The 22,249-nt window shown below is 48.6% G+C and overlaps 1 protein-coding gene across 4 annotated transcripts in view; it reads right to left on the bottom strand.

The window, feature by feature from the left end:
* Positions 1-22,249, bottom strand: part of ARNTL (aryl hydrocarbon receptor nuclear translocator like) — a 110,124-nt gene that overhangs the window by 68,245 nt on the left and 19,630 nt on the right. For 2 of the 4 annotated variants that reach the window (XM_018059578.1, XM_018059580.1), the window contains exon 2: positions 8,576-8,648. The exons of 1 other annotated variant lie outside the window; for it this stretch is intronic. The gene's annotated coding sequence lies outside the window, so the exon portion shown is untranslated. Of the gene's footprint in view, positions 1-8,575; positions 8,649-12,607; positions 12,796-22,249 lie in introns of those variants that run through there. One more of the 4 variants, XM_005689602.3, reaches the window with a different exon arrangement.

Raw genomic sequence — 22,249 nt, 5'->3', positions numbered from 1 at the left:
GATGCCCATCTTCATCGACGCCATGAGGGTAGATGGACCCAGTGCTGCCAGATCTTCGGATTTTCACGAAGATCTAGAAATCCAGATTTCTAGATAACATCTCTCAATTTTTAAATGCTACCCACATTTAAATGTTACCCGCTAATTTAAAACATTGTGCTGCTGAATCGCTTCAGTCGTGTTCGACTCTGTGCAACCCCACAGATAGCAGCCCACCAGGCTCCACCATTCCTGGGATTCTTCAGGCAAGAACACTGGAGTGGGTTGCCATTTCCTTCTCCAGTGCATGAAAGTGAAAAGTGAAAGTGAAGTCGCTCAGTAAGTGTCCGACTCTTCGTGACCCCATGGACTACACTCCTCCGTCCATGGGATTCTCCAGGCAAGAGTACTGGAGTGGGTTGCCATTGCCTTCTCCGAGCACTTAACAAAATACATCTGCAGGCCAAAAGCAGCCAGTGAGTAGAAAATTTTCAACCTCTGTCTACATGTTTGATTTTTGATCAATTTTATTTTTGGAAGGATGGGTGGAGGCAGCGAAATGGTATGGGATGGAGATAAACACCAGCGAGGCAAACCTGTTGATGTTAAGAAAATATTCCTAACATACTTGAGAAAACAATGGTAGCTGTCTACATCTAATGCTGAATAAATTGCTTCCATTTCTTCAGCTATATTGGGTACAAATCTCAAAGAGTACGTATTTCTCAAGCAACTTCTCAGAAATTTGTCCTAAAGCAAATGCCCACAATTTACTGTCAATGAACTTTACAAAAACTTAACTATACCACTACGTATTAAACGCTTATCATAAAGATTTAAAATAAGATGAGCAACCACAGAATCGCTCCTCTGTGCCAGGTGCTATGCAGACATTTGGCACCTGGCATCACCAATGTAGGTCACACAGCCTCTGGGCAAGATTCCAGTGAAAGCCTGTCTGACAAATCTCCCTCCAAAACAAAAAAAATAAATAAAAACAACAAAGAATTTAGAGTCCACATCATAAAGTTGTGCTCAGCCATTTTTTCCCAAGTCAAAACGATAAAAGAGATATTTGTGTTAATAGTAACATCCAATAATAATAATAACATGCTAATAACAATATCTGCACACAGTTTGCAATTCACAAAGTGCTTTTCCTACACTACCATCTCATTTACTCCTCACAACTTTTAATGGTGCATTTTAGACTTCGTATGTTGTCCAAAGCTATTGACAACACTACTTTTTAAAAACAACATTAAAATAATAACATATTCAGCATTTTCTACATACTGTGTACCGTGCTAAGCATGTTTTCATCTCACTCTCACAAGAACCTCACAGAGGTGATTAGTATGGTCATTGTCCCATTTTACAGATGAGAAAACTGAGGTTTAAAGAGCATGGGTCCCCACCACTAACAGGCAGAGTCAACACTGTGAGGCATGTCTGCCTCATACCAGCATCCTGAGTGTCCCAGAGGCCATTTCCCTGTGAGCTGACTTCTCTTTGTTGCCAGCACGTCTGGAAGCTGCAGCCAAGTCCTCCTGCTCCTCGTCCCCACCCCACCCATGCCCACTTTCCCAACTTGGTCAGAAGCCATTTTTAATTTTTATGTTTCCCACTCAAAACCAGCATGAGACACTTGGAGCTCAGCCAGCCTGCTCCTGGAGGGCCCTGGAGGCCTGGTGAGATGCCCCGGGAGACCAGCCTTCCCTGCTGCGAGCCAATGCAGAGTAGCCTGGCGCCCTGCTAGCCTGCTGGGGTCTAGGTGGGGCTTTCACATCCCTGTCGCCTGAGTGGGGTCTGGGAAGGGGGTCCTGATAGTCCTAACAACCCCATGAAATAGTCGCAGGGGTATCAGAGCGGGGATGGGGAAAAGGGGAGGTGACTTCGGCTAAACGGAGGAGGAGAAAATCTATTCAGCCGACAGCTCTGTTGTATCTGTTATTCCGAGCCCCACATCAGACCCCTGAGACAGGGAGGCATGGTCTCTAATGTGCACAAGGATAAATTATGCAAGCAAAAGCATCACGCAAGAAACACACACACACACACACAGTTACCAGCATAGGCACCCACACACACTTGGAATCACGGAGCAGCTGCTTGTAGGGCAGTAACTCCTGTCCTCTTATCCCCTCTTGTGGCCCCCTCAGTCCTGACTGTACAAGATGCTACCTGCCACAGAGGCCACACCAGGGATGGTCCCAAGTGGCTGCAGAAGGGCGAGGAGGCAGGCACACAGGTCAGGATGGCCCGTGGTGGTCAGCGCCATCCCAAGTGTGCGCAGGTAGGTCCAGAGGAGCAAAGGAAGGGCGAGGGCTCTGTCCTAGGGGAAGAAGGGGGTTCACTCTCTTATACAAGGATGAGGGTGGGTTCACAAGGTGGAAGAAAGATGAAGGGACAGACCCTGCCAGGAACAGATGCCTCCTTAGCACCACTGACTAGGACATGGAAACGGGAGGGGACAGTGCGGGCTAAATTGTGAGGACCCCCAGGGAGTTCATGTTCACAGCCCAGACTCTTGGGATGCAAAGGGCAAGGAGATCCAGCAGGTGAGTGGCTACCTGAGCAGGCAGGCTATTGGTCAACTCTGTGCTGAGCTCCTGCCTAGAAGTCGAGGCTTAACAGGCTGCCCAGTGAGTGAACACAACTTTTATTCATCTATAACCAAACACATACATGTGAAATGGTCTGTGGGATGAGGGCTGAGAATGAGTAGGAGGATGGGCTGCCGAACACCTGGAGAAGAACGGGTGGGAGCGAAGACCCAGTCAGGCTCCTGGGTGCAGACCCTGCTCTCATGCCTCCAACTGATCTGGACCTCTGGTCCTCTGAAAGGTATCTGCAATAATAATGCTAACCCTGACCTCAGCACACACTACTGAGGCTCTAATACTAAGTGGTTACCCACCCGGCACTTTGACAGTGCCTGCCCTGTGGTGAGCAATCAATGAGCAGCACAAAGGGATCACAGTAATGGTGATGATAAGACCCAGGTTCCTTATCGAGGAGGGCAGGGAAGGTTTCCTAGGAAGAAATGAATCAGCTGATATCAGACGGGTGAATGGGCATGAACCAGGCAGGGCAGAAGGAAAGCATTCCATGCTGAGGGAACAGCTTCTGGGAAGTCCCTGAAAGGGCAAGGGAAAGCAGCAGCAGCAGCATCAGTGTTTCCAGGAGAGGAAAGCAGCCCAAGCGCCTGCTGGAGCACTCTGGTTGGCAGGACACCTCTGGGCGGAGGAGGACTGCTTCTTCAAGGAAGCCTTCCCGGATTACTTTAAGCTCCCAAGGAGAAACTGCATTCTCGGCATAATTTCCTGGTTCTGTGGCAGAACTAGAGGTGAAGGAGAGGCAAGAGTATGAAGTTGAAAGCCCCAAAGGAGAACATGAGAATGTAGCAGCTCGCACTGGGGTGTACTGCAGGAGCTCCCAGGGTGGGGGCACACAGATGTGGCCCTGGCATCCCTGGGCTCATAGCTGCTTCCTGTTAGCTAGTCCTCAGTATTCACTGGGCAAGGTCCCTGGTGGCTCAGTGGTAAAGAATTCACCTGCAATGCGGAGATGCGGCAGGAGCCGTGAGTTCAATCCCTGGGTCGGCAAGATCCCCTGGAAAAGGAAATGGCAGCCCCCTCCAGTGTTCTTGCCTGGGAAATCCAATGGATGGAGGAGCCTGGTGGGCTACAGTCCATGGGGTTGCAAAGAGTTGGACACGGCTAAGTGACTGAGTGTGCACGTGTGCACACACACACAGTATTCACTGAGGACTTTACAAGGTTCCAAATGAAGATAAAGATGCCATTGGGCCCCTCTAGAAAGGACCACTGGCCTTCCTCATCCCCCAGCCAGAAAAGCACTCGCTGCTGGACTGCACAAGGGAAAAGCTGTCAGTGGTTAGCAAGAGTCATTACTTTGGCTAATTTAGGAAATTTGGGATCTGTCCAGAAAGCTGGGTGGACCTCATTCTTCAGCATTCCGTGATGGACTATTTTTCATTTTGAATTGCTTTCCTAGCCCATCAACAACAGGAGTTAAAAATACAAAAGTCAGGAGCAAAAAATATAGAGAAGTTATGTTCCCAAAGCCTCCACAGGTGGGGAGATGCAATAGGTAACCACAAACCCCAGCCCACACCAACCTATCCTGCCATCAAAACTGAGAAGCAGGGGGGCCCCAACCAACTCAATAACCAATGAAACTCCAATTTCAAATACATCTGATCATGTTATAAATGTGCTGTTTGGCTGCACAAACAGACTCTGCTATCCTCACTCTTTCAACAAAGACTTCCTGAGCCAGGTGTTCTGTGCTGGCACCAAGAACCCAGAGATTTTGTGGGTGTGCGTGTGTGTGTGTGTGTGTGTGTGTGTGTGTGTGTGTGTGTGTGGTCTCCACCCTTAAGGAGCTCAGTTTTCTGAGTGTAACAGATAGTAAATCAACAGTTACATCAATAAGTGCTTTGGGAGAAAGAGCAATGCAGGGTGTTCTGGGAGCCAGGAGGAAGGTCATGTCCAGGGCAGAGAAGTGCAGGGTTGGGGGAAGGTGTCCAGAAGAGCAGAAACCTGAGCTGAGTTACTGAAATGGGAAGCAGGGGAAGGGTCATTCCAGGGAAAGAGCCCAGCTCAGGCCAAGGCACCAAGGGGTGACGGCGTTGAGAAGCTAGGCTGAGGTTAGAAATATGGGCTATGGAAAGAGTGAAATGGGGAAGGTGGCTGAAGGCCAGTTATGAAAAGACTACAGGCCTGCTGAGGGGGCTGGGGTTCTCTTCTACAAGCAATGAGGAGCCCCTGGAGAGTTTGGGGGTTTTTTGGCCACGCAGTGAGGCATGTGGGATCTTAGTTCCCTAATCAGGAGTTTGAACCCTTTGCATTGGAAGCCTGGAGCCTTAACCACGGGACCACCAGGGAGGTCTTGCCCCTAGAGAGAGCTTTCAGCAGAAGAAAGCCTCGATAGATGTGTGAGTTAGAAACTTCATGCTGCGAGGAGATGGGGGTGCGATTAGGAAGACAAAAGCGGCCCCAGGAAGGCCAATGAAGAGGCTATTGAAACAACCCAAAGGAGGAGTCCTAAGTGAAGAGGTGGGGAGGGAGAAGGAAGGAGGGAGGGATGAAGGAGAAGATGGGCTTTTCCAGATGAGGTAACACGTGGAAGATGACAGTGCAGGGAAAGGACAAAGCCAAGGATGACTCCTGCAGCTGGCACGCCTGAGGGGGTTTAAGTTACACCCACGGCAGGCACCGCAGGAAGACAGACGCACAGGGTACCAGGAGAGGGCTGACCGGAAGTCCCCGCGGACCATAGCTCGGAGCGCGGGGTGGGGGCGGGGTGGGGGTTTGGAGAGGCTCTGGGCATTTTCCGGCGATTTCAGGGTACAGGTGAGCAGTGGATGAGCTCGGCGGGGAGGAATACTGGGGCTGACCCGAACGGGATCAAGCAAAACCTTATTAAGCTAAAGACAGAAAAAGACAACCGGCACAGCAGGCTGTGGAGGCCAGGTCTACAGAACTGCAGGGAACCAGGGGGTGGCAGGGCAGACAGAAAGTGAGCAGAGGAGGGGCGCGAGAGCGGAGCGCTCAGCCCCGCCAGAGGCAGGAGGCCCCTCTGACACCCAGGGGGCGCTCTCGCGGCGGGGAGCAGTTAGCTGGTATCAGCAACCGCACCAAGCCTAGCAAAGAGAACAGTGTGGAGGAATTCGCAGTCATCCCGAAGAGCATTATCACCGCTTTCTTCAGAGCCTTATCCTGCCTGTCTGACCTTAGATCTCACCCCCTCTACTCTGTCTGTCCTGCTCATGCATCTGCCTCATGAGGACAGAACTTGTCTGGTGTCTCCTCTATGACCACAGTGCCGAGCTCAGTGCCTGACACACCGAGGTTAAGCACCTTGTCCCAGGCTGCCTGGTTCACTAAAAACAACAAAATCCAGTGGGCACATGCTACACACCTGATACCAGCCTGGATGCTGGTGGAGAGCAAGACAAAACAGGACTCTGCCCTTGGAACCTGAAGTTGGAGGTGAGCAGAGAGAAAGTCAAGTATTTCAACAAAAAGCAGATTATCACTGCCGCAGAGCTAGGACTGGAATCTGACTGTCACGCCTTCTAGTGAGATTTCCTTTCCAAGCCCAAGGGTGCTGCCTTCTCCACCTAAAGGGACATTTCAGCTGCGGAAACAGTCAAGTAAGTGTTTGAAGTTTGGCCTTAGTCTCTTCCAGGGGTCCCACACTCCTGCCATCCTTTTAATAGACTCCTAAGAAGCAGGAACACCCGTTGTAGGCTCTAAGTATTTAACCTTAAGAGCTCATGCTGACTCCAATCCTTCTACATAAGACAGAGGAGCAATTCTGGATTTAGGTGGGAATTAGGTGGGAAACAGAAAGCAGTGCAAACCAGGGGTCAGATACTCTGGGTTCAAATCCCTTCTAACCTCAGGCAGGTTACTCAGTCTCTTGTGATTTGATTTCCTATTGCTGAAGTGGAAACACTAATGCCTCTGTCACTGGTTGTTGCAAAGATGAAATTAAAATGATACCTACAGAGCACTCAGCACTGTGCCTGGAACTCAGTGAGATTTCACAAAACAGAGGCTGCAAACCTGTTCCACCTGTTGCTTTAATGACTCCATCTCTAACTGATATATTTGTGAAAAGTGAGCCAAAAACTACTCGGAATTCAAACCCAAGGACATACACTCAAAGTGTTCAAAACATAAATTGCTATCTAGTTGAGTGACTTGAGGAATTGTCTCAAATTCCCATACTTGGGCAGACTCTGCGGTAAGGAGTTTCATTTCCATTTCTTGCTCTATCCTATTTTCTCCTCCAATTCAGGCAAATGCAACTATTTCCCCAACAGATCGCATCTTGTCTCGTGGCAGGGGTCCAGACACGGACTGGATTCCACTGGTGCAAGTTGTAGCAGAGCTCGGAACGCCACACCTCAAACAAAGCGTAAGAACACAATCGCAAGCCCAAGGTACACACAAACTCCCAAACACACTTGGCTCCAGAGGACAGGAGACCGGTCACAGCATGCTTTGCTGGCCTCAAAGCTAAAAAGCTTATTTTGGCATTCAGATGCTGAAATCTTTGTATCTCCTTTCTTTTACCACTCAAACTCTCCATAACTGGTCTCTTTTTACTAATGTCTCTGATTCTTGATCCCTCGTTTATGATGGACCCTGTGCAACCTCGCTGCCTTCCCCCTTCTGCCTCCCCGCAGCATGTTCTCAAGGCCAGCTGTAACCACCTTATCACTAATACAGCAGCCTTCCCTCAGGTCCCTTTCTCCCTGGTCTCTGCTGCCCCATCCTCTCTGCTTTGAGACTCTCTCCCCCTCGGCATCTGGTTCTCTTCCAGTTTCTGTTTTTCCCATCCCAGAGTTATGCACACTTACTAAGGCTCCACCCTCGGCACATCACGGGGAGAGCGTATTAATCCTATGCTTCTCTTCTCCATCTCCAGGCCTACCCTTCCCAGCCCAGGTGCTGACCGTGTATCTCCAGTGATGTATTAGACACGTCCTGTGGATGAACCACTGCCACCTCGAATTCAGTATACCTAAAACTGGGTGCACCAACTATCCTTCTCCACCCCAAACTGCCACATTTTGGTCAATGGTTATGAACTATCACGTTTAAACATTCATCTTCTTTGGCTCCTGTCTTTAAAGTCTAAGAATACCATAAACCCTGCGTTTCTCCCTTTGCACTATCTCTTCTTTTGGTCCTTTGCTCCATCTTAACTGTCGTTAGCCACGTGACTTCATGCCTGGACTGCTGCTGCTGCCTTGGAACAGAGTCTATGCTTCTTGTCCAGAATGCCCCTAACATGTTACTTCAGCCATTTTACTTCTTTGTTCCAAATAACTTCAATGGCTTCTTGCTGTCTCCAAGTGCCTCAGCCTAGCATTCAAGGTCTAAAAAGGGGTGGGCAAACTATAGCCCACAGGCCAAATTCGGTCCACTATCTGTTTCTGTAAATAAAGTATAATTGGAACACAGCCACACCATCACAGACATATTATCTATGGCTGCTTTCCCGCTACAATGGCAGAGTTGGGGAGCCATGATAGAGACCATATGGCCTAGGGAGCCGAAAATATTTACCATCTGATCCTTTACAGAAAAAGTTTGCTGACCCTGGTTTAGAGTAATCAGCCACCAGCAGATGCTGCCAAACTTCTTACTCACCACTCCTTTGGATGAAATTTTTGTTCTCGTGGGTCTTTTGCTGAGTCCACTTTCTTTCCATCTTATACCCACCTTCTCAAGCCAGAGAAGCATATTTCATCCCCCAGCTGGACTTGTCAATCATTCAGAACACAGTCAAGCTCTGCCTCTCTGTGAGGCCAGCTTTATCTATCCTCTGCACCTGGGATACTTCCCCTCTGGCCTCTCTCTCTGAATCTACCACAGAAACATAAATTGAGATCCCTTCTCCTGCAGATCTTTTCCACCTACGCTGTGGGCTTCTCCAGAGTACAGGCGCAGTACCCTTCACAGAGCAGTACCAGTGATAACGACCTTGCCCTTCATTCCAAATACCAATCCTTGATAGCATAATTCGGTAAGAAGGCATCAAACAAACTTACCGATGAAGGCCTAGCATTCCACATTTGAAAAGTTAAGCTTGGGTCCAAAAACATGCACGTTAGACAGCACCACCTAAAAGCCAATGAAATAAGAGTTTAGCTTTAAAAGAGAACATTTCTACATTTTCTTTAAATTTACAACTCCCAGTGAGTTGTGATTCACTGTCCTCCCAGGCTGGCCATCTCTGCCTAGAAAATACTGCTCATCCTTCAAATCCACCAGACAGTCTCTCCCTGGAAGCCACCCCGGTGTCCCAGACAGGCCAAGCACCCCTCCTGTCAGCTCCCGGGAACTCTGGTGAGACATTTATGGTAACACAGGGTACAATGTAGCATACTTCTTATTTGGGAACAGGGTCTCCTTAGACTGTACACTTGTCAAGAGGAGAGATCTGATAAATTCACCCCATCCCTTATCCCCACTGCCTAGAGTACTATGGGCATTTAGATAGTTCTCAATAAATATTTGTAAAATGGGTGGAAAAGTTAACCCACTCAATTCATAAACACATGCCCAGGTATCTAAAATTCTGCTGGACCACAATTGTCATCCTAGAAATGCATGCTTCAATCTCACTGCTTTTAATAGGCAATGGTTTAACAGGAAGGCTAATGAGATTAATCTTCTAAATGCACACCTTTGGAATGCCACTTCCCTGAGCAGAAACCTTTAGAGGCTCCCAGAACCTAAGAAGGCAAGCCGGACCCCACAGGCAGGCTGCCAGGCCTACAACAACTGGCCCAGCCTGAGTCTGCAGCCTCAGCTCGTGTGGTCTCCCCCAGTGGACCCCTCACTCCAGACAGAGGACTGGTGGCCAGTCCCTTCTCTCAGCATTCTTCCTCCCCTTCTTGCCACATTATCTCCTTCTATACTGCAGTGACCTCCATTTCAACATCTTGTTCCAGACCAAGGTCATGATGGGGCCCAAGAAGGTTTTTTTCTCCTTTAGAATTATGTATGTGTGTGTGTGTGTCTCTGTGTGTGTGTATGTGGTAGTGGTGATAAAAAAACATAACAAAATTTACAAGCTTAACCATTATTAAGTGTGCAGCTCAGTGGCATTACATACATTCACACTGTTGTGCAAACACTACCATCCAGCTCCAGACACTTTTTTATTGTCCACAAAACTGAAATAACAGCTTTACTTTCTCCTTTCCTCCCTGTCCATGGCACCCAAAACGTTTCTGTGGAATGAATGAATGAAGACATGAATAAATCTGATCTCAATCCTCCCTACAAAAGCCAGAAGTACTGTCTCTTTCTGCTGGACTTCCATGGTATCATCTTTACATCTTTCTCAGACCTATTTCCCCCAATCTTAAATGACCCTTTTTGCACACTTGTATTCCCCTTCAAAGTGGGAACTACTACTTATTGGAAAGGCTGTGCTTGGGTCTAAAAGCATGCATTTAGCTTCTCCTCCATGTTATTCAATCTGACGGGCAAGTCTATGTCTTCCCCATATAGCTCTTGCAGTCAGTGAATCACTCCCTCTTGTTGACATCTCTCTTCACTTGGCTTCCAGGCTAGCGTTCGAGGCTTTCCACCCACCTCACTCGCTGGCTGTTCGTTCCCTTTGCTGGTTCTTCCTCGTCTCCCCACATCTTAATGTCAGCAAGCCCCAGGACTCGAATCATAGTTCTCCTTTCTGTATTCCTTCAATCCCCCCCTGGGTGATCTCACCTAGTCTCCTATACATCAAGGATGCCCAGATTTCTCTCCAAGCGCAGGTCTCTCGTTTGGACTCCTGGCTAGTATATTCTACTGCCTGCTTTAGGGAAGATGTCAAGTGGAGAGGAGGTCTCTGTGAGATGTGTTTGCTGGATCAAACTTGACACATCTCACATAGACCCCTGACCTTCCCCCAGACTTGCTCTTCCCAGAATCTTACCAATCTTAGTTTAAAGGCATGGTCTCCTGGTCTTCTAGTTGCCAGGGTGAGAGGTTTGGAGTCATTCTCATCTCTCTTTCTCTCTCCAATCCTCACCAAAACTGGCTTTTACCTTCAAAATAATGGGTTGGTCAAAAACTTCGTTCGGGTTTTTCCGTAACATCTTGGTTAAAATCCAAATGAACTTTTTTGCCAACTCAGTATATTCAGAATGTGGCCATTCCTCACCCCCTCCACCCTCGCCACCCTAGGTTATTGCCAGAGCCTCTAACTGGTGCTCCTGCTCTCGTTGCTTCTGTGTTTGGTGTCACTGCCACCTCCACCCATAGCCTAGTCTCAATACAGGACAGAGTCTGTTATGATGTAAGACACATTACGTCACTTCTTTGATTAAAATTCTTGTAAGCTTTCCCAGCAAGGACAATGCCTAAGGAACAAGTGTTTCCAAAGTAGACTGGCGGGCCCCAGGGTAGGCTGATGGGCAAGGCGGGGTCTTCCAGCCAGTGTCCCTGGCAGTGCTGATATATCTCCTATTATCTGACTCCTTAAAGAAAAGATACTTCTTAAAAGGAGAAAAATATAATTAATCAACTTACTTTCCCAGTTAGGATACCACAAGAAGCCAGTAACATTCACATTTCTTAAGAATTCGTAAGAAAGGCATGTTGAGTCTGCCACCAATTCATAACTTGTTTCCAAAGAGCAAGTTTAGCCTTCCGGAGAACAGCTGTTACCTGCTCGGTGCTGGTGGCGAGTCCTCCTGAAGCCCCCTTCACTCACCATGCCCTGTCTGCCTGATTGTCTCCTCCAGACTCTCTCTCTCTCCTTGGCGTGCCTGATGCTGTGGCTGGAGGTGAAGTCCAAATGAAATAAGAATCGAAGGACTGGAAGTAGCTCAGCTCTTATCCGTTCTCCTCAGAACAACAGCAGCAGCCTCTCAACCAGTCTCCCCAGATCTACCCATTGATGGTTTAGCTGCAAGTTGGGTCCAGCTCTTTTGCGACCCCACTGACTGATTTTCAACCACAACCTCATACAGTGATAATTTTAAGAAAACCTAGATTTGATCAAGTCCCCTGCTTTATAACTTTCCAAAGAGCTCCTGGGCTTCCCAGGTAACACTAGTGGTAAAGAATTCACTTGCCAATGCAGGAGACATAGGAGCCACGGGTTCGATCCCTGGGTTGAAAAGAACCCCTGGAGGAGGACATGGCAACCCACTCCAGTATTCTTGCCAGAAGAATCCCATGGACAGAGGAGTTACAGTCCATGGGGTCGCCAAGAGTAGGACATGACTGAATGTCCCAGCACACACAGAGTTCCTACACATTGCCATATGATAAATTCTTCAAAATATATTACAACAAACCATAGTAAATATTCTCTTTTTTTAATCTTCCCTAGATACTTTTATTCTGCTTTCTTTTTAAAAAGGTCTTGCTTGACCCAATGGGGGGTGGGGGTGGGGGGTTGGGGGGCGGTGCGGGTAGGGTAATCCATCCAGCTCAGATTAGAGCAATCTTCACCCCTCAACAGTCAGTTGTGCTGTAGTGTTCCCAAAGGCCAAGCACATCACCCAAGCTGGGCCATCCAGAGCCGTTCTCTAGAACTGATATATGGATGCAGAGAACGGAGTTCTCCCTTCGCTGGAATGGCTACACTGGGGCTATCAGCAGTGGTGCCTCACAGAGAGGGAGGCCTGTCTGCAGTAAGAAAGAGTGATGCTAACGCACAATGAACCGGAGGCGCCAGATGGATCCCCAGCAGTGTCAGCTCCTATTCCGGAACCTCCTGCTTTTGTGAACTCCTACAGCATCCAGCATCCTTCCCAGTTATGGAACCAGTAACTACCCACTCATGCCTCGACGAGCTGGAGTCCCAACAGGCCCCCTGGGACGTTTCCTCTATCCGTGCCTTTCTCCACATTGGTTCCTCTGCCCAGAATGTGAGCTCCCTGGGTTTTTACATAGCAGCCAGGCTTCCCCTGTGAAGTCAGCCCTGAAGGCAAGCACAGCAAGTCCAGTCTTACTGACATGCTCTAAAAGGCCTAGAATATACCCGCTAGGTTACACTCACACCCCTCCCCTGCCTTCCCAATCTCCTAGCTAGTTGCCCAAGCTAGAAATCTCAGACTCACCTGGTCTTCTCAGACTTCCTCAAGGCCCATGTGGACTCCCCCTTCTTCTTTCTGCCCCATGTCTGCTGTCACACTCCAGAACCTCATCCTCTCCTCCCTGAGCTCAGGTACCAGCCTCTTGGTCTCTCTGCCTCTCCCCTTCCCCATCCCTCCACACCATGGCAGAGATGACCTTCCAAGAGCCCTTCTACCAGCTACAGAGTCAAAACCCTGGTGTGAAGGCCCTCCACGTACTGGCTTCCACCCAATCCTCTAGTTTCTCTAACCACTTCCACTTCCAGGAGGATGAAGAAGACACACTCTCCCCTTTCCACCTTCTGTGTACAACGAAAACTCCTACACGGGACACACAAGGCAAACGCGAGAAGCCTCCGAAGGCAGAGTGAAGAAGGCAGTCCAGCGAGGGGCCTCAGGCCCCGAGGAAGGACACTGTGGCGAGCGGCCCACGGTTGCTTTATGTCCCACTTGGAATGGAAGAACCTGGAGATGCCAACAAGCACAGACCAAAAAGGCTCCAATGAAAGCTTGCTGCCTGCAGCAAGACAGACAACTTTTAGATAATAACTGCGCTATATCAGCCAACACCACAGAATAGCCCATGGTCCCACCCATACCCATACGACGAAGGGCAAATGACATCTGTAAAAAACATCTATAGCTAACCGTGCGCTTACCAGTGAAAAGACTGAACGCTGCCCCCAAGATCAGGAACAGACGATGCTGTCCACTCCCAGCACCCTCCCTCTACCAAGTGCTCCAAGTCCCAGCCAGCACCAGAGGCCACAAAAGCAAACGAAACAAACACCGGAAAGGAAGAAATAGAACCGTCATCTCTATTTGTAGATGATGTGACTGTCCAGATAGAAAATCCTGAGGACTATAACCAAAAAAGAAAAAAAAAAATGCCTACGACCAATGAGTGAGTTTAGCAAGGATGAAGGATACAAAATAAAAACAAAAACTCAACTGTTTTCCTGTATGCTAGCAATGAACATGTGGACCCTGAAATTAAGAATACAGTATCATTTACAATCACTAAAGAAAAAAAAGGAATACTTGGGTGTAAATATAATTTCTTGCAGCAAATCATTCTAGTCTACTCTGCCAGGAGGGCAGGAACAGTATATACTTGTTTCCCTCTCCAATGAAACCAAAAAACTGAGCCAGTGCCCAGCACCTAGAAGACAGGCAATATTTGTTGCCACAGCTCATATTCTGCTCTGTTTAAGATAGACTTTCTTTCCCTTTATGCTCCTAGTGGGAGCATCGTCCACTAAAAAATTCCCTCTCTCATTTCTGCCTTGGCAGGTCATGATTGCCAAGGAAAAACCAGGGAAGCTGTTTCTGCTCCCACTCCAAAACACAGTTATATTCTTACATTACACACAGCATGGAAATGGCCTCTGCAGGCTCCTCTCTATCACCCAGAGGGAAACTGGGCACCTTCCACATCAGCCCGAGGGAGGAGCCCTGAGGCTCAGCCTTAAGACCCCCGGTAATGACATGAGACCCCTGACAGTGCTGTCCCCTCCGGACTCTGTGCTGAGAGGAGCCATAGATGTCCCCCCAGTCCCGCTGTCTAAAAGCTCATTGTGAAAAAGAACTGCCTATCTGTGCTGAAGAAAGTACTGTGGAGGAGAAGAGGCTATGAGAGACAGGTCAGGCCCCAGAGGGTGCCTGGATACCTTTTTCCAAAAACTCTTCCCCTCTTTTTACTTCTAAGGGTTGAAAGTTGAGTCTAATAGTCATTAAGCAAAAGCCACAATCTCAGAACCATCCTGAGTCCTCTCTTTCGGTCCCACCCCACCACCCATTCCCCAGCAAAACCTGTTCCACCTTCAGAACAGAGCTCAAATCCAACCACTTCCCAGCATCTCCACCACCACCACCTCCACTCGGGACCTAGCTGCTCTCATCACTCACTGGGTAATGCCAACACACTCAACTTCTCTCCCTGAGTTCTCCTTCAACACAGCACCGTGAGCCTGTCAAGATATGACTCAGATCATGCCATTCCTCTTTCAAAACGCTGAAGTGTTCCTGGCTCTCCGTGTCAGTCACAAAGCAACCAAGTCCTGACGACGGCCTTAGCGGCCTGGCCCCCTTACTTCTCCGCCCTCACTTTCCACCACGTCTTCCCCTTCTCCTCACTCTACTCCAGCCACTCTGTCCACCCGCTGTTCCCAAGCCTGACTCTCTCCCCCAGTTAGACCCACGACTAACTTCTCCACCTCATTCACTAGACACTATACTAGGAGTTTACCCATCTTTGCGAGCCTGTCAGACTCCTCTGTTCACAGGATTTTTCAGCCCTCTGGGCTCCTCTGTTCATGGGATTTTTCAGGAAAGAATATTGGAGTGGGTTGCCATTTTCCTCCTCCAGGGGATCTTCCCAAACCAGGGATCGAACCCGCATCTTCCGTGTCTCCTGCACTGCAGGTGGATTCTTTACCCGCTGAGCCATCAGGGAAGCCTGCATGCTATGAGTTTACCAAAATCCATTTCCTTTTACTAGTAAGCACATGGCTGGACTACATTTCCCAGCTTCCCTTGCAGTCAGGAGTACACATGTGACTGAGTTCTGAGTATGAGGGATGCAAGGCTTCTTCCACACTGGCCTGTAAAAACGTTCCCAAAGTCCTCTCTCTTTTTCAGCTGAATGGAAAGGAATCTGAGGGCCTTGACAGAGACACAAGATAGAAGGAGTGTGGGTCCCTCAACAACCATCAGGAAGGATGCCTGCTAACCAGGAGCAGCCCCACTGGAACTTTTCTCTCTGAGAAATAAAAGTTTTCTTGAGTTGACACACTGAGATTTGAGATGTCTGTTTGCTATCTGACCTAACAACTCTGTCTCCTTCTCAATGGGGCCTTTGATTACTCTGTTTAAAATCCTTCCAACACTTCTTAGCTTACCACCTTACTTTGCTTTTCCCCACAGTCCTTATTACCATACAGCATACTGTATATTTTGTTTTTTGTTCCTCTATCTCTCCAAATATGAATGTAAGCTAAAGGCAGGAATTTTTGCTTTTCTTTTTCTCTTCTTGTATCCCCTGGGTCTAGAACAGTGCTTGGCAAATTGTAACAACAATCCTGTGTGGTTGAATGAATGAATAAATGAATGAATGGGACTACATGGGCTCCAAGGTCAGAAAGGCCTGGGTGGAGGCCTGCTCTGCCATTTACTGTGTGACCTGGGGCAAGTTACTCTCCCTCTGCGAGACCCATTTTCTTCATCTGTAAAATGGGAGGAAGTAACAGTACTTTTTTTATGGAGACTGGAAATAATTAAGATCATGAATATAAATCTTTTAGTGCCGTGCCTAGAAATAGCTCAGCCTCCATAAATGCTAATTACCAACATTGTCAGCTCAAGGCCAGAGGACAAGACTGGTTGTCAGGCGCTGACAAGGTCACTGGCAGGGACATCCGTCAGAGAGGAAGGAACTGAACAGATATTTACATGCACAAAGTCTTCTGGAAGAAATCGTGGCAAACACCCAGGTAGTGAGATTCAACGGAGAAAGCAATGGCACCCCACTCCAGTACCCTTGCCTGGAAAATCCCATGGGCAGAGGAGCCTGGTAGGCTGCAGTCCATGAGGTCGCTAAGAGTCGGACATGACTGAGTGACTTCACTTTCACTTTTCGCTTTCATGCATTGGAGAAGGAAATGGCAACCCACTCCAGTGTTCTTGCCTGAAGAATCCCAGGGACAGGGGAGCCTGGTGGGCTGCCATCTATGGGGTCGCAGAGAGTCAGAGACGACTGAAGTGACTTAGCAGTAGCAGTAGCAGCAGTGAGATTCAAGAGCTGCCTGAAAGTTCTCAGTAAATTGCAAACGATCAGAAAACATGACAACTGGTGTCAGGGGTGATGAAAAATGAGTGCAGAGTCTGCAGAAAAGCATTGCTCTGGAGAGAGCACCACCCCAGTGATGAGAGATCACTCTGTGCCTTTTAAGAAACAATTTTCACAGCAAAGCTTGAGGAGAAAGAGGCCTCTTGCATCATGAGGACAAGGTAATAAGGCTATAAAAATGGAACTCAAATAAACCACACACAGAGCCCACATGGGCCCAATTTTCCAGGAAAAACAGCGATTGCTGCAGCTTTCAGATGAGGCAGTCACACTTATGCCTGAGCATAGCAAATAGCTTTCAGAAATCATTAGGCTGCAGAAAAGCCACTGGGTTTGCCAAATTAGCCGTGCCAGCTCTCACCTGCCCTCTCTGTCACGACTGCCTCTACCAATAAGAGGATACAGGCAATGATAGCCAGTGCCTGCACCTGCTTTGCCATCTTCAGAATACAGAGCCTCCTGGAGCGAACAGCACTGCAGTCAGGAGAGCCTGGGCTGATGCTCCTGTGTCTGCAGCCTGGCTGCCCCCTCCACACAGACCCTCTAGGCTTTCTGGTTGGCTCAGACATGCCCTCAGATCTCACCTCCTGGAACTCTCTGCCTTGTTAACAAACCCCTCCTTGAAGCTCCTTCTTCCTGAGGCTCCTTCCACAGCTCTCATCAAACTCCCCCAAACCCACCACCATGATCCCTTTCGTGTCCATCTCTGGCCCCCTCCCACTTCTGCATCTCTAAACATTGATACCCCAAGCCTCTAAAATATGGTGTCTACCCACCTTTCTAATCCGTGTGTGTTCTTCCTCTATATGGGAGGCAGGACAGCTTTCTGGTTAGAAGCAGATATTCTGGAGCCAGACCAACTGGCTCTGATCTCAGTTGTATAACACTATGGTCTTAGGCAGTTAATAAACTGTTTTATGTCTATCCATTCATCTGTAAAATGGAGATGATTATAAAAGACCTCATTTGGGTCACTGCAGGGATTAAATGAGCTAATAGAGAGAGAAAGTTCTTAGAACCATGCCTCACACCTGATACACTCCATAATGTGCTGGCAGTGACTGCTATTACACGAGCCATTGTTTAAGCCAAACCCCGAACATATACCCTGTCCTTCCGCCTCAGTTTCCTCCACTCAGGCCTTTTATCTTCACTGGAGATGTCCAGGCGCTATCTCAGCCAGTCCTTAAGGTGCTGACAGGAGTAACCAGTCTTAAACACCTTTCTGTAATCCCCCACCCCAGCTGTCCAATGAGATGGAATACCTCCCTTCTCTAACAGGGTCGGGCTGACTTCTCCCAGGACCCTCTTCTCAACCTCTCTTGAGTAATCATCAATTTCATTTTAGTTTTTTAAAATTTTTATTTACTTCTTTTTGGCTGAGATGGGTCTCTGTCGCTGGCACGTGGGTTTTCTCTAGTTGTGGCAAGCGGGGGCTACCACCCTCTAGTTGCAGTGAGCAGGCTTCTCATTGCAGCAGCTTCTCCTGTTGCAAAGCATGGGCTCTAGAGCCACGGGGTGGGCAGTTGTGGCGCACGGGCTTAGCTGCCCTGAGGCATGCGGAATCTTCCCCGGCCAGGGATTGAACCTGTGTCCCCAACATCAGCAGGTGGATTCTTAACAACTGAACCACGGGGGAAGTCCGAACAGTCATTAATTTTAGACTTGTCTTACCTTCCCACTCCCAGTTCATAAGCTCCTCAGAAACAGGGGTGCATTGGGTTTGTTTTTTTTTCCCAAGTTTTTATCCCCTGTTACTTTATTCACTGTAAAGACTCAGTCAACATTTGCTGGATTATGTGGAAATGCAAAGCCTGGAGCCTGGGTCTACATAACAATCAACAGAGACCAAATCACCAACCAATCAGCAGCACGGAGGAAGCCTTCCCCATCACCCCAGTACAGATGTCAAGTTAAAAAGAATACGAGGGACCAAGTGAGTGACATCTGTTTTTCTGTTTCATTCTAGCCATTTACTAATGGCCAACAAAAAGCCAAAACCTTTTCAGGAAGTTGGCAATCTGCTTCAACTGCGAAGAAGACTTCTCTCCCTGACAGGCTCACTCTGTCTTAGGGAGACATGGTTTCTCCCTCAAAAATCCTATTTACTTTTTCTTGTTTTAGGCTATTTCTCTAAAACATCCTCAAGAAGAGATCATTGTTTATTTTGTTATTGTTTTAAACAAAATGCCAAAAATACACGGAAACATAATTCTTCAATTTTCCACAGGCAGATTACTCCTTAAGAGGATGTATGGGGCTCACCTCCACACTTAAGAACAAACAAGCCATGTATTACTTGTAAATACACAGCCTTTTCCTTACGTCTAACCTTACAGTCTAATCTTACATTACCGTTACCCTGCTTCTTCAATCATGGAAAACAGGACAAAAACCTTCCCAGCATTTAAAGTAAAATTTGAATATATCCTCAGGATATTCTTCTTGGAAAAAAAAAATCTGATTCTTTATCTAATCTTGGGCCATCGCCATTAGCTAGATAAATGCCAACCTAATGAAACGATTCTGTAATACACAAAGATGGCTTAATGCAGCATTAGCTGAAAGAGCAAAAATTAGAAGTAATCAAAATGCCCCATAACAAGCTCATGTCTTAATGAAGGCATTCCCTTGATAGACTACTACACAGCCATCATAAAGAAGCATGTTGGAATGAGGGAGCCATGTGGAAAAAGGCTGAAAGTATTGTCTTAAGAGGAAATGGGATGCCAAGTGTAGGATGTGTGTTCTTGCCCCTAAGGTTGCCCCAGCTGGGCAGACGAGGCCCAGAGTTTGAAGTCAGAAGCAAGGAAAGTTAAGGGAAGGCTAAGAAAAAATCTCAGTTAACAGGGCCAGTGGGGCTGGTGGTAGGAAGATGAGAAGCTTGTGTATGGGGCAGGATCCCTGCCAAGGAGTAGAGAACAGACGAGGGTAAAGGTGCCCCAAAGCCAAAGTCATTTCAGGATTCCATCCCAAAGCAGGCGAGGGGAATGAGAACGGGAACCCTTCCATTGCAGAACGAATCAATCCCTGGGTGAGAGAACAACTTTCAAAGCCCTAAGACGCTTAAAGTCAAGCCTTGGCCTTTCCACGGGGCTCCCACCAGAAGGCTCAGTCCTTCCCAATCCTCTGAGGCTAATCCTGCCCCAAGGCAGGAGGGATTTAAGGGGCTCTAGCCTAGAACCCAGGGATTTAGCTTGTTTGCTGATAGCCTGGCAGATAAAGAAATTGAGCCCCCTGAGAACAAGTATCTTAGCCAAGGCCACACAGAGAGTTAGGGGCTGAGCTGACACTTGAATCTAAGCCTGCCGGTCTCTGGGTTTATAGCTCTTCTGCAGAGCAACTTGGTGCCAGACAACTGACAAGTCAGACCAACTGGCCTTGCCCGATGACAGAGAAGCAGTGGATTATGACCAGGTGAGCCAACCAGATCAGGGCAGGAAGACCCCAGGACACCAACAACAGTACCCAAAGAGGGACATGAAGAGGCCCCCAGGGGCCATACTGTGGAAAGGCCAAGGCTTCAGGGGTTTGAAAGTTGTTCTCTTAGGCAGGGATTGATTCATTCTGCAATGGAAGGGTTCGCATTCCCCTTGCTTGCTTTGGGATGGAATTCCTGAAGTGACACCCTGGCTTTGGGGTGCCTTTCCCGCCTTCCATCCTCTACACCTTAGCAGGCCCCTGCCCCGTGCCCAGGCTTCTCATCTTCCTACCACCAGCCCCTCTGGCCCTGTTAATTGAGATTTTCTTAGTTTGCCCCCGCCCCATACCCCAACCCATGCCAAACCCCTGCCTCTAAGCCCTCAGCCTCCTGCACTTTGTTGGTCCAGCTGCAGCTCACTGCCCTGTGGGTGTCACTGCTGGTCCCTGAAGCCATGCCTTCCAGCACTGCTGTGCCACCTTGTGGGTCCCCCAGGACCATCTCTGGACACAAGAAAAAGACTCCAGAGCTCCTCCCCACAGCTCCCATCCGCCTTGACTCCTACCCCTACCTCCACTAGAATCGCCAATCTGAACATCTCCTGCCAATACAAGAGACCAAACTCCCTGCCTGGCATGTAAGGTCTCCCTCGTGGAGCCCAAACCACCTACCTGACCAGGCCTCCTAAGGCACCCACCCTCCTCCCCAGGCTAAGCAGGGGCTCGTTCCTTATGCCACCTTCAGAAGGCATGCACCCCTCGCCACCCCAATGCCCCTAAGCGCCAGCTCAAGGTTTCTCTCATTTTTTTCTTCCAACCACACTGATCTCCACTGAAAGAACCCAATCCTCTGGGGTCTAAGTAGCCAAAGAGCCAGGCTCTCAAATATGGAACATGCAGCTCATCCTGACACCGTCATCCAAAGGGCTATGCACAGGGGTGCCTTCTCTCCCCAAATCCACTTGAAATACACCAACAGAGAGTCCGTCATAAATGCAGTTGTCAAATTATCCCTTGACCCCCACCTTGGGAACGGATGCGAACGTTAGGCAGTGATGCTGGAGCCAGAACAGCTGGTAAGGATCCTGGCATATTCAAGAGCATCCCACTTGCAGTAAGCACTTCCTGGGCTCCTATTCTGTGCCAAATGGCAGGCAAAGGGCACAAAGACACAAATTCAGACACACCAGTCATTGCAGGAATTCAAAGTCAAACAAGGAAAGGAGTGAGATAAGCCTCACTAATGCAGCATGACAAAAACCACCCAGAGAGAGAAGGCACAGAGGGAAGAAGAGCAAGGAAGAGAGGCAGCAAGGATTCAGTTCAGCTGAGAAAGGGGTGGGGAAGGGCTCAGAGAAAGCCGAATGTGAGCTGGTCCCTGAGGGGTACTCAACAAGAAACACAACAGCCGTCCCCACGTACTGGGCGCTGACTGTAAGCTGAGCACTGCGCCAGACACTTCACTTGCTCTGTCGCAAACTTATCCATTCATTCATTATGGACCGGACTACCTGTCAGGCTCGAATTTAGGCACTCCAGATAAACACAAAATAAACACAATTTGTGGCCCTCAGAACCTAGACCCTGTTGAAAACCGGCAGACAATAAACCAGATAAGTAAAATATATTATATGTTAGATGGTGTAAGAACTAAGAGGAAAAATAAAGCAAAAAAGGGAAAAGGGAAACATGGGGGTGGGGCAGTGCACTGGGTGGTACAACTTTACACAGAGTGACATTAGAGAAAAGACCTGGAGAAGCTGAATGAACAGCCATAGTGGTATCTGGGGAAGAGCATTCAGGGCACAGGGGCGCTCACTGGCAAGAGCTTGGACAGGAAGCACATTTGGTGTGTCTGAAGAACAGCAAGGGCTCCAACGTGGCTGGAGAGAAGCGAGAGGGGGCAGACAGGGTCGAGGCGGACAGCTGCACATGTCGTGCACTGCACAACTCAAGAAGGCGCAACTCACATGCACCACGGTGCACCATGCAGAACCCAGTCTGCTCAAATCCTCACCAGGCCCTGGGGTGGGAGATGAGGTGAGAGAAGTACCAGGAAGCCCTGTGGGCCAGGAGAAGGCTTTTCCTCTGAGCGAGATAGGAAGCCGCTGTCAAGAGGGTTCTGAGCCTGAGGCATGACCTGAGCTGATCTCGTCTTCGCGGGATCATGGGCCAAGAGCACAGTCAGGAGGCAGGCTGGAAGCAGGAGACCGCTCGGGAGGCTACTTTTAATAATCACACTCAATTATGTATCTCACATCCTCACAATCCCGTGAGGCCAGTGCAATGCTCACTCTTTCACAGATGAAGAGATTACGCTCCGGAGAGATCTAGTCACTAGCCCAAGGTTCTGGCCTAGG

Source organism: Capra hircus, chromosome 15 (genome assembly GCF_001704415.2).
Source record: "Capra hircus breed San Clemente chromosome 15, ASM170441v1, whole genome shotgun sequence".
Classification (NCBI taxonomy): domain Eukaryota; kingdom Metazoa; phylum Chordata; class Mammalia; order Artiodactyla; family Bovidae; genus Capra; species Capra hircus.
The sequence above is the reverse complement of the archived record's forward strand: the minus strand, read 5'-3'. Positions and strand labels throughout refer to the sequence as shown.